Below are 14,059 nucleotides of genomic sequence, written 5' to 3'. Positions count from 1 at the left end.
ACTAAACATGAAGTGGAATATTAAAGACAGCTTGTGTTTCTTTCATTTAGGAATGCCAGAAAGAGTGAAAAACTGGTGAAAAACTTTATTGAGAGGAAATGATGAAAGCTAGTGGATCATTTTCTGTAACAGATTTGAAAGGAGATATTGAAAATTATTTGGAGTGTTGGAAGAGTAATCAACAGGTTATTGAAATATCGACTTGAGACTAGTACCTTAAAAATCAGTACTAAATAAAAACTAAGAGTAGCTTTTGTTTCCAAAATGTAGGAAAACATTGAAAGTAAGAGAAGAAAAACTAAAATTAATATTAGTTTTGAATAGAAAAATTTTGAATGATACAAAAACATAATTCCAGAATTTCCAGTTTTTAACCTGGCTTTACAAACAATCAGACACATGTGCTGAATTTCTTATGATACTCCTCTTTGCATATGTCTTAATGAAAAAAGGTCATCAAGGCACTAATAGAGTCATAGACCACTACAGCACAGAAACATACCCTTTTGGCCCTTCTAGTCCATGCCAACGTGCTTTTCTGCCTAATCTTATCACCCAGACCACAGCCCATCACACTTTTCTCAGCTATGTACCTACATATTGCCACTGAACATGCATCTATCACTTTAGTTGGCATTTTGTTCCTATGAGTGAACTTCCCCCTCAGGTTACCCGTAAATATTTCACCTTTCATCCTTATCCTAAGGCCTCTAGTTCTAGTTTCAGCCAAGCTCAATAGAATAAACATGCTTGCCCTTACCTTATTTATACCACTCTTGATTTTGTATACCTCTATCCAATCCGCCCTCATTCTTCTACGCTCCAGAGAATAAAGACACAACTTAGACTATAAAATATAGGAGCAGAAGTAGGCCACTCAGCCCATCAAGTCTGCTCCACCATTCAGTCACAGGCTGATCCAATTCTTCCAGTTATCCCCACTCCCCTGCTTTCATCTCATACCCTTTGATGCCCTGGCTAATCAAGAACCTATCTATCTCTGCCTTAAATACACCCAATGACTTGACCTCCACAGCAGCTTATGGCAACAAACTCCACACATTTACCACCCTCTGACTGAAGTAATTTCTCCACATCTCTGTTCTAAGTGGAGGTCCTTCAATCCTGAAGTCATGCTCTCTTGTCCTAGAATCCCCTACTATTGGAAATAACTTTTCTATATCTGATCTGTTCAGGCCTTTTAACATTTAAAATGTTTTTATGAGATCCCCACTCATTCTCCTGAACTCCAGGTAATACAGTCCATGAGCTGCCAGACATTCCTCATATGGTAACCTTTTCATTCCTGGAATCATTCTCGTGAATCTTCTCTGAAGCCTTTCCAAAGTCAGTAAATACTTTCTAAAATAAGGAGCCCAAAACTGCACACAATACTCCAAGTGTGGTCTCATGAGTGCCTTATAGAGGCTCAACATCACATCCCTGCTCTTATATTCTATACCTCAAGAAACAAATGCCAACATTGCATTCACCTTCTTCACAACCAACTCAGCCTAGAGGTTAACCTTTAGGGTATTTTGCACAAGGACTCCCAAGTTCCTTTGCATCTCTGCATTTTGAATTCTCTCCCCATCTAAATAAGTCTTCCCGTTTATTTCTTTCACCAAAGTACACGACCATACACTTTCCAGCATTGTATTTCATTTGCCACTTCTTTGCCCATTCCCCAAACTATCTAAGTTTCTTTGTTTCCTCAACAATACCCACTCCTCCACCTATCTTTGCACCATCAGCAAATTTAGCCACAAATCCATTAATCTCATATTCCAAATCATTGACATACATCGTAAAAAGCAGCAGTCCCAACACTGACCCCTGTGGAACTCCACTAGCAACCAGCAGCCAGCCAGAATAGGATCCCTTTATTCCCAATCCCTGTTTTCTGCTGACCAGCCAATGTTCCACCCATGCTAGTAATTTCCCTGTAATTCTATGGGCTCTTATCTGGCTAAGCAGCCTCATGTGCGACACCTCGTCAAAGGCCTTCTGAAAATCCAAGTACACCACATTTACTACATCTCCTTTGTCTACCCTGCTTATAATTTCCTCCAAGAATTGCAGCAGTTTTGTCAGACAGGATCTCCCTTTCAGGAGCCCATGCTGGCTTTGGCCTATCTTGTCATGTGCCTTCAGGTACTCCATAATCTCATCCCTAACAATCAATTCCAACAACTTACCAACCACTGATGTCAGGCTAACATGTCTATAGTTTCCTTTCTGCTGTCTCCCACCCTTCTTAAATGGTGGAGTAAACACTTGCAATTTTCCAGCCATCCAGTACAATGCCAGAATCTATCGATACTTGAAAGATCATCATTAATGCCTCTGTAATCTCTCTAGCTACTTCCTTCAGAACACGAGGGTGCATTCTATCAGGTCCAGGAGATTTATCCACCCTCAGATCATTAAGTTTCCTGACCACCTTCTCAGTCATAACTTTCACTGCACAGACTTCACCTCCCTGACACTCTTGAATGTCTGGTATACTGCAGACATCTTCCACTGTGAAGACTGATGCAAATTACACATTCGGTTCCTCTGTCATCTCTGCATCTCTCATTACAATATCTCTAGAGTCATTTTGTATTGGTCCTATATCTACCCCCTTCTCTTTCACTCTTTATATACTTAAAAAAGCTTTTAGTATCTTCTTTGATATTATTCATCCTTCACCAGAGCTCAGGTCCTCATGTCTCAGCAACATTCTTGTAAATTTTCTCTGTACTCTTCCAAGCTGAAGGTAGGTGAACAGAACTGCACACAATGCTCCAAATTCAGCTTCACAAATGTCTTGCACAACTTCAAAATAACATCCCAACTCCTATACTCAATATTCTGAATTATGAAGGCCAATGTTTCAAAAGGTCACTTTATAACCCAATCTACCTGTGATGCCTCGTTAAAGGATTTGTATTCCCAGATCCCTTTGTTCTACCACACTCCCCAGTGCCCTACCATTCATGGGCTTGTCCTAGAAACATAGAAATATAACAAACCTACAGCACAACACAGGTCCTTTGGTCCACAAAGTTGTGCCGAACATGTCACTACCTCAGAAATTACTAGGCTTACTTATAGCCCTCTATTTTACTAAGCACCACGTACCTATCTAAAAGCCTCTTAAAAGACCCCATCGTATCCGCCTCCACCACTGTTGCCGGCAGCCAATTCTATGAACTCACCACTCTGAGTAAAAAACTTACCCGACATCTCTGTACCTACTCCCCAGCACCTTAAACCTGTGTCCTCTTGTGGAAACCATTTCAGCCCTGGGAAAAAACCTCTGACTATCCACATGATCAATGCCTCTCATCATCTTATACACCTCTATCAGGTCAACTCCCATCCTCCTTCGCTCCAAAGAGAAAAGGCCAAGTTCACTCCACCTATTCTCATAAGGCATGCTCCTCAATCCATGCAACATCCTTGTAAATCTCCGCTGCACCCTTTTGGCTTCCACATCCTTCCTGTAGTGAGGCGACCAGAACTGAGCACAGTACTCCAAGTGGGGTCTGACCAGCTGCAACATTACCTCGTGGCTCCTAAATTCAATTCCACAATTCATGAAGGCCAACACACCATACACCTTCTTAACCACAGAGTCAAATCGTGCAGCTGCTTTGAGAGTCCTATGGACTCAGACCCCAAGATCCCTCTGATCCTCCATTCTACAAGAGTCTTACAATTAATACTATATTCTGCCATTATATTTGACTTACCAAAATAAACCATCACCCTTATCTGGATTGAACTCCATCTGCCACTTCTCAGCCCAGTTTTGTATCTTATCAATGTCCTGCTGTAACCTCTGACAGCACTCCACACTATCCACAACACCTCCAACCTTTGTGTCATCAGCAAACTTACTAACCCATCCCTCCACTTCATCATCCAGGTCATTTATAAAAATCATGAAGAGTAACAGTCCCAGAACAGATCCCTGAGGCACTCCACTGGTGACCCACCTCCATGCAGAAAATGACCCGTCTACAACCACTCTTTGCCTTCTGTGGGCAAGCCAGTTCTGGATCCACAAAGCAATGTCCCCTTGGATCCCATGCCTCCTTACTTTCTCAATAAGCCTTGCATGGGGTACCTTATCAAATGCCTTGCTGAAATCCATACTACATCTACTGCTCTTCCTTCATCAATGTGTTCAGTCACATTCTCAAAAAATTCAATCAGACTCGTAAGGCACAATCTACCCCTTACAAAGCCATGTTGAACTCTCATAATCATAATATACCTCTCCAAATGTACATAAATCCTGCCTCTCAGGTTTTTCTCCATCAACTTACCAACCATTGAGGTAAGACTCACTGGTCTATAACTTCCTGGGCTATCTCTATTACCTTCCTTGAATAAAGGAACAACATCCGCAACCCTCCATTCCTCCGGAACCTCTCCAGTCCCTACTGATGATGCAAAGATCATCACCTGAGGCTGAGCAATCTCCTCCCTTGCCTCCCAGAGTAGCCTGGGGTACATTTCATCCGGCCCCAGCGACTTATTCAACTTGATGCTTTCCAAAAGCTCCAGCACATCCTCTTTCTGAATATCTACATGCTCAAGCTTTTCAGTCTGCTGCAAGTCATCACTACAATCAGTAAGATCCTTTTCCATAGTGAATACTGAAGTATTCATTAAGCACCTCTGTTATGTCCTCCGGTTCCATACCCGCTTTCCCACTACCACACCTGATAGGTCCTATTCTTTCATGTCTTATCCTCTTGCTCTTCACAAACTTGTAGTATGCCTTGGGATTTTCCTTAATTTTGCCTGCCAAGGTCTTCTCATGGCCCCTTCTGGCTCTCCTAATTTCCTTCTTAAGCTCCTTCCAAGCAGCCTTATAATCTTCTAGATCTCTAACGTTACCTAGCTCTCTGAACCTTTTGTAGGCTTTTCTTTTCTTCTTGATTAGATTTATTACAGCCTGTGTACACCATGGTTCCTTTACCCTACCATAACTTCCCTGTCTCATTGGAATGTGCCTGTACAGAACTCTGCACAAATATCACCTCAATATTTGCCACATTTCTTATGTTCTTTCCCCTGAGAACATCTGTTTCCAATTTAAGCCTGCAATTTCCTGCCTGATAGCCTCAAAATTCCCCTTACTCCAATTAAACACTTTTCTAACTTTCTTTTCCTATCTCTCTCCAATGCTATTGTAAAGGAGATAGAATTATAATCACTATCTCCAAAATGCTCTCCCACTGAGAGATTTGACATCTGACCAGATTCATTTCCCAGTACCAAATCAAGTACAGTCTCTCCTCTTGCAGGCTTATCTACATACTGTGTCATCTACTTCCTGAACACACCTAACAAACTCCACCCCATCTGAACCCCTTGCTCTAGGGAGATGCTAATCGATATTTGGGAAATTAAAATCTCCTATCACAAAAACTCTGTTATTATTACACCTTTCCAGGATCTGTTTCCCCATCTGCTCCTTGATATCTCTGTTACTATTGGGCAGCCTATAAAAAACACCAAGTTATTGACCCCTTCCTGTTCCTAACCTCCACCCACAGAGACTCAGTAGACAATCCCTCCATGGTGCCCACCTTTTATGCAGCTGTGACACTATCTCTGATCAACCGTGCCATACCCCAACCTCTTTTACCTCCCTCCCTGTCCTTTCTGAAACATCTGAAACCTGGCACTAAGTAGTAACTAATCCAGTCCCTGAGCCATCCAAGTCTCTGTAATGGCCAACACATCATATCTCCAAGTACTGATCCACACTCTAAGCTCATCCGCTTTGTTCACAACACTCATTAAAATTGACACATCTCAAGCCTTTGGTCTGAGCGCGTCCCCTGTCACCCGCCTATCCTCCCGCAGGAAAACACAACTGCAGCTGACAAGGGAAGTCAAAGTCAACATAAAAGCCAAAAAGAGGACATATAATACAGGAAAAATTAGTGGGAAGTTTGAAGATTGATAAGCTTTTAAAAACCAACAGAAGGCAACTAAAAAGTCATAAAGAGATGTACCATATAGCCTACAGTATAATAAGGGACTACTTTATGCATTAGTAACACGTCGTTGAATGCGCTATAAGCTGTATACAAAGCATGCACTATTAGGCACGTATTCATCTGTAAGTGTGTTTCGAATTTGGATTCTGTCAGTGAAGAACCATGAAACTTAGCTCCCATCTCCAGTGTTTTTGTTAATAGCATTGTTGTGTAACCAGGCCACATACACAACAAATTGATGACCAGGTTAATGACCCTACATCTTATCAGAATGCCGGGTTTTCGTTGATAACGACACTCAGAGGAAGAGCGCAAGGAACGAGCCAAGGAGTGGGAGAAGGAGGCAGATCGAGGCCGCGAGTCTGAAAGGAAGCAGGAGCACAGAAGACCAAGAGACACAGTCAGAGCTGCAGCATGTCTAGGCGAGACCATAGCTGGCATGGACCCCCAGGGGCTGAGGGTCTGCCTGCCCCAGAAGGGAAATAAAATGGAGTGACACACACATCTAGAGGGAGTGTGCTCATGGCGCTAGTAAGAAGGACACGTGAGTCAAAAAGAAAACAAGGGGAAAACAGGGCTAAATTAACATAACAAAGATGGTGATGATTGGAACCATTACAGCATTTGATAGTGGCATTGTAGACTGGGCAACTTACATTGAGAGAGTGGAGTTATATTGTGAGGCTAACCATATTAATGATGACAAGAAAGCCAGCGTCTTACTCAGTATTATGGGAGCAAAAACATACGGGCTTCTGCAGAGCTTGTTAACCCCTGAAAAGCCAGCTGACAAAACGTTCAAGTGAATAGTAGACACTCTCCAACAGCATTTAAACCCCAAACCACTGGTCATTTCTGAAAGATTTAAATTTCACAAACAGAATCAGAGCAAAAATGAAAGTATTTCTGAATACTGTGCTGAGAACATCGGGAGCTGGTCTACTGGACGCATTGAGGAACAGGTTAGTGTGTGGCATGCACTGTGAAACCACACAGAAGTAGCTTCTGTGTCAAAGAGACCTTGTATTCGAGAAAGCACTAAACATTGCAATATCAACTGAAACAGCAGCACGGGGTGCTTCAGAGATACAACAAAAATCTCTGGAATATGCTACCAATAAAATGTCACTGAACAGAAATGAAGGAAAGAAATGTAACCATTGTGGGAACATGTCACATGTCCCTGATGACTGTTGGTTTAAAGAGAAAGAATACAGGAACTGTGGCAAACAGGGCCGTACTGGCAGAGTATGCAAAGCTAGTAAACAGCAGAAAAAGGACAAAATACAGAGAAACAAGAAACCCCAGAAAGGAAAACCCAACAATGTATACAAAATGTAAGAAAACAGTTGTGATGAAAACGACTCAGACAAAAGTGTAATGTCTTGTCTGCAATTTCACAGCATGAAAGAGACAGATGATCGAAGAGTAATAAGGATCACTCCACAAGTGGCAGGCGTGAGACTGAAAATGGAACTGGACACAGGCTCAACTTTAACAGTGATCTCTGTACACAACTACAAACAACTGTTTTCTCACATACCTCTGAAATGAACTAAACTACTGCTGAAGACTTACACAGGACAGAAAGTGCATACCAAAGGTAAAATTAAAGTGACAGTGACCTACGGAGACAAAACACAGCAGCTGAACCTCTATGTACTGAAAGATGGAGGATCACCGTTGCTAGGACATGAATGGCTCAGGAAAATCCAGTTGGATTGGCACATCATCAAGGCACTAGATGTGTCAACAAAGGAGAGCAGCTCGGCAGGGAAGATGTCTGCAGCTCTCCTTTCACCCATTGTCAACTATTACGACGACGAGGAGGCGCTAGACAGCGTCGACGATGAGGACGAACGCAGTATCTGTAGCTGCGACTCAGATGAAGATACAGAGGATGTGAAGGAGACAGATATTGCCAATAAGCAGGATGATGAAGACTACCTGGAAGTAAAACAGCAGATATACCAGGAAAAATTGCCATCTCTCAAAAGACAGCTACAGCAGTTACAAGAAGGCACTTTGCAGGAGTATTAGAAAAGGATGAAGAAACTAGATCAACAATATAAGGAAAGAATACAAAACGCAGAGCTTTTTCTGCAACTGGAGACTGAACAAGTGGAAAGGAATTATATTGATGAGAAGAAAGCAATAGTGAAGGAATCTGAAGATAAAAAGATTGAGTTAGAAGAAAAAGATGATTGAGAATGATAGGCTAACAATGGAACTCACTATGGAGGTAAAGCCAATAATGACTAGGAAATTGAGGAGAATTAATGACCCTGTTCATTAAGTCTCAATAGACAAAAGACGAAAACCTGCACCTGCGCAGTTAAATTACTTAACAGATGAACAGATAATAGAAGATCTGTGAACTCTCAATAAGCTTAAATCTCCAAAAAGATCAGCATCTCCGTCTTCTCCTGAGCATTTTCCCAGCACTCCTGCTGAATCACCAGCACAAAGATATGAAGCACAAAAAGAAGGTGGAAAGTTACATTACGATAAGAAATGGCATCATAAAGATCAGGCTACCTATTTGGAATCTAAGGAGAACACAAAGATTGGCTGTGTAATTAACTCAGCTGGAACAAATGGGATATGGGTAAGGAAGACAAGTGATAGTGCAAAGATGCATATATATCTAGGACAGCTGCACAGAGGAGTCTTCATTATATGGAGTTGATCTGCTGCCTAGAACTCTTAACAAGTTGGAGGCGCACATCTTTTTAACTCCCTATGCTCAGAGGTCAACTTTTCATGGCTTTTATATGGAAATCTGTATTAAAACAAACAAATTTATTGACAGATATTACCCGGAGAGGCAGAGAAGACCCCACCAGATACTTGAGTTATAAATGGGTCTTAGACCGAAAGTAAAATAAAAGGCTTGTTATAATTTGATATTATTACGTTACTAAATAAACAAATGGTAGGCATTTGTCTGTTCAGGGTAAACATATTTGTTTAGCATAGTGCCCCAGTAAAACAAACAGTTGATACACTAATAAAAGGGGAGGAGTGTACTATATAGCCAACAGTATAATAAGGGACTACTTTATGTTGGAATCTATTAAGCACATATTAAGCAAGCGCTATTAGGCACATATTGATCTGTTCATGTGTGGAGAGTTCGGATTCTGCCAGTAAAGAACCATGAAACTTAGCTCCCCTCTCCAGTGTTTTTATTAATAGCATTGTTGTGTAACCAGACCACATACACAAGAGAGAAAAAATAGAATATGAAGGTAAGCTAGCCAATAATATTAAGATCGAAGGTTTCTTCAGACGTATAAAGAGTAAAAAGAGAAGTGAGCGTAAAATTCAGACCACTAGAGATGTAGTAATGGGAGAGAAGAAAATGGTGGAGAACTGAAGAAGTATTTTGCATCAGTCTTCACTGTGGAAGACACTAAAAGTATGTTGAAAGTTCAAGAATATCGGGGGCAGAAGTGACTGATGTTGCCATTACTAGGGAGAAAGTGGTTGGGAAATTGAAAGGTCTGAAGTTTGATAAACCACCTGGACCAGATGGACTACGCCCCAGGGTTCTGAAAGGGGTGGCTGAACAGATTGTGGATACATTATTAATAATCTTTCAAGAATCAATAGACTCTGGCATGGTTCTGGAAGACAAGAAAATTGTAAATATCACTCCAAGAAGTTAGTCTAGTTCTAGGCCAGTTAGTCTGAACTCTGTGGTTGTTAAGATGTTGGAGTTGATTGTTAAGGATGTGGTTTCAGGGTAGCTGGAGGCACATGATAAAATAGGCCTCAGCCAACATGGTTTCCTCAGGGGAAAATCTTCCTTGACTGATCTGTTGGAATTCTTTGAAGAAATAATAAGCAGGATGGAGAAAGGAAAATCGAGAAAATTGTGGATGTAGTGTACAAACCTTGATTTGAGCGAGTACTATGTAAATACTGCCCATACACAATTGTCAGTCGGCAAGAAATAACAGATTGCACACTGCATAAAATTGTAAAGTGTTACGAATGTCCCACAACTCTGAGGGGCTGAAGGGTACAAAGTCGCCCCCTCCTTTTTGAGAATCGCAAGATCGCTATTAATTCGGGTCTGGGACCCAGGAAATGAGAGAGAATCCACAAGGTTTTGGAATGTGTCCTGGCCTCAGCGAAAACAAAACTCCTGATAATGGCTATTGTCTCTTGGAGATGGAATTGTGTATTGAGTACTGTACTGCTCAGAGGATGACCAGAGTGGGCTGGTTGAGGGATTGCATCATCCCAACCTGATTGACATCTGAGACCCCGTGAGTAAGGATAAAAGAGGGTCTGGGGAACAACCCCTTTAGACACACCAGGAGAAATGTAGGAGACTGGTGGGGGCTTGTGTGTGTGTCCATCCTTGCCTGGATGACAAGTCCTCCACGAAACGGCTTCGCTAAAGGACGTATACGGATAAAGATTGTAACAAGGAAAGCCGGCAAGTTTTTCTATTTCTCTCTCTCTCCAACCATCTCACTAGCAATCGACAAAAGGCTGTAGCCTGTGTGAACTGAAACAAACTTTATATTTCCATCGGACAATTCATTATCCCCTAGACAACGATAGAGCTTATTTCTTACTGATTATTATTATACCCGCACTTTTAGATTTAGTATTGATGATGTATATTATCTGTATGTTTGCATTGATATTATTTTTGTGTCTTTTTATTAATAAATACTGTTAAAAATAGTATCATCAGACTTCAACGGACCTCTCTATCTTTGCTGGTAAGTGACCCAGTTACAGGGTTCGTAACACAAGAAAGTATATTTACAAATTTCAGCTTTATCGAACAGTTAGTATGAAAAACAAAAGAAAATAAAAATAAAAGGGCCTATTTCAGTTAACCCAGTCCAAATATGCATATAAAGTTGGAGCTCATCTTGAATGTCATTTTACACATGTGGGGAACCCACAGTCTGCGTGAAAGCACAAACAACATTCCAAACATTGCTCGAAATCCATCTCGAATAAAAGGATGTTCTCTTGGGAGTATTGGCCCTCCTCCTTGGAGGTATTCATCTGCACAAAGCACTTTGTGCAAGGGGGACACTCCTTCCCATGGCCTCCTCAGCCATCTTTCCTCCTGCTCTCTCCGCAGCTCCCCAAATAAAGGATCCGTGAACCACACTGTCTGTCACAAATCTCACTCTGCCCAGTTCTCTCTAGAACCTTCTCCCAATTCCACCATCCTGATTGACCAACACAAAATTTCTAAGTTGAACATCAAAGCCCCTCATCTTTTAGCAGAAACCAAAACAGACCATCGGCAGTATACAGGTTTACCCTGCTATTCAAAGGTAGAGCATTCCTATGAAATGGTTCGTAAACCGGAATGTCGTAAAGTGAAGAAGCAATTACCATTTACTTATATGGGAAAAGTTTTTGAGTATTCGCGGACCCAAGAAATAACCTACCAAATCATGCCAAATAACACGTAAAACATAAAATAACAGTAACATATAGTAAAAGCAGGAATGATCTGAAAATACACAGCCTATATAATGTAGGAATACTTTTCTGCAATTATTGCAGCACTGTCCACTGCAGCAAAAATCTTACGCAAGTGCTCTCGACAGCACTCACGGCAAAAACACAAGACGCAAGCGCTTCCGGCAGAAACACAAGGCGCAAGCGCTCCCGGCAGAAACACAAGGCGCAAGTGCTCCCGGCAGAAACACAAGACGCAAGCGCTCCCGGCAGAAGCACTCTTTCCAGTAACCTTTAAGCTATGAAGCTACCAAGTAACACATAAAAATACACAGCCTATATAAAGTAGAAATAATGTATGTACAGTGTAGTTTCACTTACCGGAATTGGGAAGACAGTGAGCACACTGATGATGATATGCTAGGCTGAGTTGTCAGAGGTTGGGGTGGTTGTAGGTAGAGGAGACTGGGGTGTCCTCTCATCGCTGTCTGTTTCCATCAGGGCAGGCAGGTCACCTTCTTCTGTGTCTGCCTGCCTCGATGTCAAAGGTCGAGTTTCGTTGTCTGCTGTGGCTGATGTGGAAGGCTTAAAAAAACAGTATGCTTGACTGCTTAGCCTTGCGCATTTTTCTATCATATAGTTCTTTGTAAGCACTCAAGCCATCCTGAAAATATGCCCTAAATCTACATACCCTTTCAAAATTAAAGTCATACTTTTCTTCAATCATTGTAGCATTGTCAATCACAGCAAAAATCTCATGCAATTGCTTCCCGTTCAGTTCCTGGATGACTTCTCTTTCAGGCTGTTCGCTACCGCATTTGGTTTCAATTGTTATCCTTTCCTCTTCATCAGCTCTTCATCTCTCAGTTCTTGGTCATGGGATGCCAAAACCTCTTCAACATCATCTTTGTCAACTTCCACAAACCCTTAGACAAACTCAGTATATCTTTACTTCGTTCACCATGATCGAAATGCTTTATTATGTCTGGTTTTACACTAAGTGTAACACCCTTACGTGCTCTTTTAGGCTTTTCCGATACCTTAGAACTCATTTTGCTAACGGATGCACAAAATAAATCGACATAAAGCACAGATGCTCACAGGCACGTGTTTAAGCAACGCCAGCTAGAATGCAGTTCCGGGCAGAGGAGCTTGGTTGCTCGGCGTGTGCGCTGCCTTTTTTCCTGCACTACCTTTTTTGCGCGCTGCCTTTTTTCGTAACAGTGAAAACACAAGATTTGATATACATGATCCACCATGCACAAAGCCACGTTGACTATCTTTAATCAGGCTCCCTCGATCAAAATACTTGTATATACGGAACCTTATAATACCTTTCAATAATTAAACCATAACAGAAGTCAGGCTCACTGTATTATAAATTCCTGACTTACTTCTAGAGCCTTTCTTGAACAACAGTCCAACATTTGCTCTCCTTCAATCCTCCATCACCTCATTTGAGGCTAAAGACATTTTATATATCTCTGGTAATTTCTGCAATTTCTGCATTAGCCTTCCAAAAGGTCTGAGGGGACACCTCGTCAGCCCTGAGATCTATTCAGCCAAATTTGCCTCAAGACAGCAAGCACCACGTCTTTTGTAATCTGGATACAGACCATGACCTCGCTACTCTTTTGCCTCAGTTCTATAGATCCTGTACCTGTCTCCCAAGTAAATACAGATGCAAAAAATTCATTTAAGATCCCCCGATCTCTTTTAGCTCCAAGCATAAATGACCACACTATTCTTCAGGATGAACAATTTTACCCTTTGCTTTTAATATATATCTGGAATTCTTGTTCACCTTGTCCGCCAGACCAAACTCATGTACTCTTTTAGGCTTGCTGATTTTCCTCATTAGTGTTCTCTTGCAATTCTTCTACTCCTCAGGTGCCTCATTTAATCCTAACCACATATATCTGACATGCACCTCCTTTTTCTTAACTGGACCCTCATTATCCCACAAAAAACAAGGTTTCATGCACTTTCCCATGCTCATCTTATGCATCTTATTTACAATACTCCTTGCACTGAAACTTATGCAACTCAAACCATTAGTTACACCATACTCTGCCTTTCCATTCCCGTCCTGACATGTAGATTTAATATCTACTTACCCCACCCACCTCAGCCGCTCTGGTTCTTGCCCTCTGTAGCTCTAGTTTAAACCCTTCTACCCCATGCCTGCCCTGAACAGGCTTCTGACTAGGATACTAGTCACTCTCCAATTCAGGTGCAAATTGCCTCACTTGTATAGTTCCAACCTTCCCTAGAAGACAGCCTAATGATATAAAAACCTGTGCTAACCGCTCCTGCATGATCTCCTTAGCCATATGTTAAACTGTATTATCTTCCCATTTGTGGCCTCCCTGACATATGGCACAGATACCAATCTGGAGGTCAACACTCTGGAAGGTCTGTACTTTAACTTGGCACTTAACTCCCCAAACTCAATTTTAACGATCTTATCACTCTTCCTGCTTATATCATTGGTTCTGATGTGGACCATAACCTCTGTCTGCTCAGCTTAAGAAATGATATGGACTTGATCCTTGAGAACTCTGACCCTGGCACCTGGTGGGCAACATACTATTTGGGAATCTTGT

The 14,059-nt window shown here is 41.6% G+C and overlaps 1 protein-coding gene across 1 annotated transcript in view; it reads right to left on the bottom strand.

The window, feature by feature from the left end:
* tdrd12 (tudor domain containing 12) overlaps window positions 1–14,059 on the bottom strand; it is a 192,576-nt gene that overhangs the window by 118,551 nt on the left and 59,966 nt on the right. The window lies entirely within an intron of this gene.

This window comes from Hypanus sabinus, chromosome 17 (genome assembly GCF_030144855.1).
Source record: "Hypanus sabinus isolate sHypSab1 chromosome 17, sHypSab1.hap1, whole genome shotgun sequence".
NCBI classification, from domain to species: Eukaryota; Metazoa; Chordata; class Chondrichthyes; order Myliobatiformes; family Dasyatidae; genus Hypanus; species Hypanus sabinus.
The sequence above is the reverse complement of the archived record's forward strand: the minus strand, read 5'-3'. Positions and strand labels throughout refer to the sequence as shown.